Source organism: Montipora capricornis, chromosome 1, assembly GCF_036669925.1.
Source record: "Montipora capricornis isolate CH-2021 chromosome 1, ASM3666992v2, whole genome shotgun sequence".
Lineage (NCBI taxonomy): Eukaryota > Metazoa > Cnidaria > Anthozoa > Scleractinia > Acroporidae > Montipora > Montipora capricornis.
In genome coordinates, this window is record NC_090883.1 from 15,000,306 (window position 1) to 15,004,960 (window position 4,655).

Below are 4,655 nucleotides of genomic sequence, written 5' to 3' on the forward strand. Positions count from 1 at the left end.
TACTGTAAAGGGTCTCAAGGTCATCTGTTACACCAGCTCTGGGATGCTCTGGATAGCCCAGTTCACTGTTCTGTCTCCTCCTGTATTCCTGGCTTTCAATGTTGGTTGTAAGCTCAACAAGGGTTTTCCTTGAAAAGCCCCTCACACAATCAACAGGCCTAAAGAAGAAGTTATAAAGTAATTATAAGCAGTAGATATTAGTGAACTTGAAGTTTCATTTGAGATAATTTTAACACAAGTGTTAATTATCTGAGTTTAAGAACAAACTTTTTTATAGCTCAGGACATCCTGGCCTGGTTATTTCTTTTTATCCTATCAAGAGGGAGACGAAAGCAACAGTGTACAATAAATTACCCACCCATGCAAGTATACTTCTTGAGCTGCCGAACTGTAGGGCATGCAAGCATGAAATCCACACTATGAAATTAACATTCACTGAACTGAAATACATTGTTTCCATTGTCAATATTTGTCAATAAGGGCAGAGGGAGTGAAGATAAATAAAGCTTTCATTTACAGTACTCAAAAAGTTAATTTGCTGTCATCAAGATCACCTTTTAATGTCAATTGTTGAAAAGTCATAGTTGTCGTGGTGCCATGGCATCCAGTCATCCAAAACATAATTCAGCATCTGATAATTGTAATGTGAGCGCTTCAATTGTGAAAGGCCACGACCATCTAAAGCTTCATGCCAATTTGCTTTGATCTTGACATGGTCAGCCTCCTGTATGTGCTTTTTTCTCCTTAAAGACTCTGACACGTGGTAGGAGAGAAGACGTTCAGCATCTTTCAGGGACTGGTTCCTTTTCCCTATGAGGGCTGCATATGTCAAACCACTTTCAGGATCTTGTAGAGCATCGTTGAATGCCTCAAAGTTGAGCTTTGGATCTTTGCCCTCTCGTACGCTTTTGGCCATTTTTCTAAAGAGGTGGTTTTGGTCTCCCCTGTCATGCCTTTCTCCCTCTGTGGTAGGATCCACTTCTGGAACATATATGTAGGCGGAGAAGTCAGCACCCCTCTCCTTCCAATAGCTGACAATGGCACGAAATTTGTACGTGGCCACAAGGGAGCGCAACGTGTCTAGCAGTGACTCTGATGTATCCCGTCTGAAAGGGCATGGTGAATAGTCCTGTGGTACCAGGTTACCCCTGATATTTGTAATTGCATCTTCAAGAGACATGCCATCCACAGTTCTGAGATGATTTAGCTGAATGATGACATCATCTGGGATGTCTGGATTAGGCAACGCTACAATGTGTTTCCCATCAGGAGCAACTAATTGGAAAGTGATAAATGTTCTTAGTATTTGATTTTCTTTTTTTTAGAAAATTTTGAATTGTATTTGGCAATTACCTTACTGTTACTTAAAAATTATTCACAAGTTTCTAAAAGCAATAGATTTTTTCTAATTGCAATGATAGAAAATTTATTTCCAATGGACTCACTACTCTTTAAAAAATGTAACAAATAGTTAAACAATGGGTGTGTGAGTTCACGACTCCTAATGATTAACCCTGAAACATGCAGCTCTTTTTGGTATTTTTCAGACCGTAGAGTGGACTACATATGATTATTTCTGATCCTTGGGACTCTTACCATAGATAAGTTCAAGCATGTTGAGCAGAGTGGTCTTGCTCATTTTTCCAATGCTATCCCTTGCGTCGTGGATGATTTGCCACAAATGCAGAGGACGGGTCTCACCTCTACTTCACAATGAACAGAACTCACCATCAGTCACTGTCCATGAAAAAAAAAGAAATGAGAATTGAAAATTAGCCACAATTTATCTAACAACTGGGAGGCAGGGTGGCCTAACTAATGGTTGGTGTAATGGGTTCCGGGTCAAGTGGTCAGGGTAAGAGCATTATGTTTTTGGGTAAGTCACTTTACTCTTGTAGTATCTCTCCTCACACATGCGTATAAATTTATGCTGGAAATAACCAAACGATAGTCTTGCATCCCATCATATTTATCCATTATATTGAGCTAAAACATGGATCAATTGATATCAAAGCCTGTATCACTTTAAGACAGTTTTACAATTTCAAATTACTGGGTAAGGGAAGATGGGTTTATAGCATATTTTAAATATTGGCACCCACCTGCCACAGTCATGTCCCTTGACTTCATCTCTTCTTTAAGTGACTTGTTCAGATCCTTAACAAACTGGTCTTTTAGTGTTTGGCAAGGGATATGTTGAACAGGCAAGGCATATGGTTTGTGGTTCCTTTTTTCGTCAGATAGCATGGTGACCATCACATGCGTGGCAGGTGTCCTCTTCTTCTTAAAGAAATTCCTCAAGTACTTTTGATTGCTGCTTGCAAGATCTTTAATAGTCAGCCTGATAACATTGAGGGCACCTCTATTTCCATTTTGGGCCAGGTTTGAAAGGATATCTTCAAATTTCAGTTTTAGTTCTTGACTCTGCTGAAGGAGTGTGTGGAATTCAATCACCTCCCAATTTGCTTCCTTAAGAGTCTCTTCTGGGCAATTAGGTTGCCGATGCTTCTTTGAAGCCACTATCAAAGAACACAGTGTCCTCATCAAATTGGTCAATAACCTTAGGCAGGGTTTGTTGCAATATGGCTACACTAACACCTTGTTTTTTCAGTGCATCAACCAATTGAAATCACTCATCATACTCTTGTCTTAGCATTTGGAGTTGACCATCTCCCAGATCCTCGTCTCCATTCCATACACGCCCTCCTGACTCCATGATTGCAACTTTGACATCAGTAGCATCCAATTTTATCCAGAAGCGGCCATCAGGGTTAGCGGTTTTCAGGGCATCTAAGGCACCGTTCTATACGACAAATAAAAAATGAAATATACAACCTGTCCATTAATACATAAGATTTATTAACATGAACATAATTGATAGAAATTAAAATCAAAGTGCCACTGTCGTTACTCGTGGATATGAAAGTTACCGCGATTGTTTAAAATTGGCAGGCTGAAGTTCTCTGTATGCATTAGCATTGATAGTTGGATAATTGTGTAACAGCACGGTGGGCTCTTATATGCAACTACATGTAGATACCCAAAATAATGTATGTATGTGAGGTAATCCCCTTTGCTGGAATTCAACCCTGTGAAATAAGTATATCATTTCTCCAATAGGCATAAGATTACTCTTTAACACATCCTCTATAATAAAGAGCTGTACCATGTGTTCAAAGTTTGTTGCACAGATGACAGGGTAATTTTGAATAAGGCAGTGCTGGAAATAACAGTTTTGAAAATGTCCGGCCAATTTCACATTATGATCGGACACGATGACCGAACATCTCACCAGCACATCTTGAGTTACCTCTCTTCAAGGTGTTGTCAGTCAATACATTATGTCCGGTCCAATTTGTCAACTGTTCGACCAAAATGAAGATTTGAAAGGACATACATGTATGTCCTGTGAATAAAGAAAAATTATTTCCAGCACTGATAAGGTGTTTTTTTTTTGTTACCAGGTCATATCGTTTATGTCATCAGGTTTAGCAAGTAGAGCAGATCCATTTAGTAATATTAACACTTTTTGTGCCAGTTATACATTCCTGCAACAAACCTTGCGAATATTTATCACAATATTTGATACTGTTACACTTAGAAACAGATGATTTGAACCATAACTGATCACAGCAAGTGCATATACGTATATTCAAGGCCATGTGTTATCTTATCACGAAAAAGACTGAATCACTTTTGACATGGAATGTCCAATAGAGCCTTGACCTTGACAAATTTCAGTTTGGTTTAGCCTTGAGCTCTGCATAGCTTTCCTTAAATGTTTTATGCTTTTCTGTTGAGGTCTCTGATATGTTCTGGATTGCTTTTCTTTTCCTATTCCCTTGCTGCTTCAATATTTTCAGATCTGTTTTGGCGTTTTGCGTTGTTTTTAGAAACAGATGATTTCAACCATAACTGATCACAGCAAGTGCATATATATTCAGGGCCATGTGTTATCTTATCACGAAAAAGACTGAATCACTTTCGACATGGAATGTCCAATAGAGTCTTGACCTTGACAAATTTCAGTTTGATTTAGCCTTGAGCTCTGCATAGCTTTCCTTAAATGATTTTATGCTTTCTGTTTAGGTCTCTGATATGTTCTGGATTGTTTTTCTTTTCCTATTCCCTTGCTGCTTCAATATGGATTCAACTCCAGCAGCGTGCACATTCATGTGATAGGAAGGATCATAGTATAACTGGTGGGCAACAGAAGAAAAGAAGCATGAACCATCTGAGGTACTTTCTAGTGACTTCAATCCTTTTTGAGCTAATCGAGCCTATAACAGTGCTATAAAAGGAATTCTCAGTATTGTATGTGCTGTATGTATACTCGTTCCATGAGCAACAGGGCCTGGGTTCGATTCAATGTCTCCTGATGTCAATAGCTCTTCTCTTGATAGAAAATAATTGGTTCAATTTTGTCGAATGCGTAGAAGCAGATTGATCTTGAATACACAATAGAAATGACAAATCTTTTTTGTGTTTAGCAGTCGTACGGATGATAAGATAGAAATGACGATTAGCATATCCTACTCTCGAAGATTGTTATGTCTGAGTTTCGGTCTAGGTATGGAGATATGATATTTTCCAAAAGCAAGAGATAAACACTTTCTCAACCCAGACGAGCTCGGTACGTTCTTATTTAAATAATG

The 4,655-nt window shown here is 38.6% G+C and overlaps 1 pseudogene; it reads right to left on the bottom strand.

Annotated features, from left to right (window-relative positions):
• The window catches only part of LOC138059006 (uncharacterized), a 3,265-nt pseudogene extending 721 nt beyond the window's left edge, over nt 1–2,544 (bottom strand).
• Nucleotides 2,545–4,655: the final 2,111 nt, after the last annotated feature.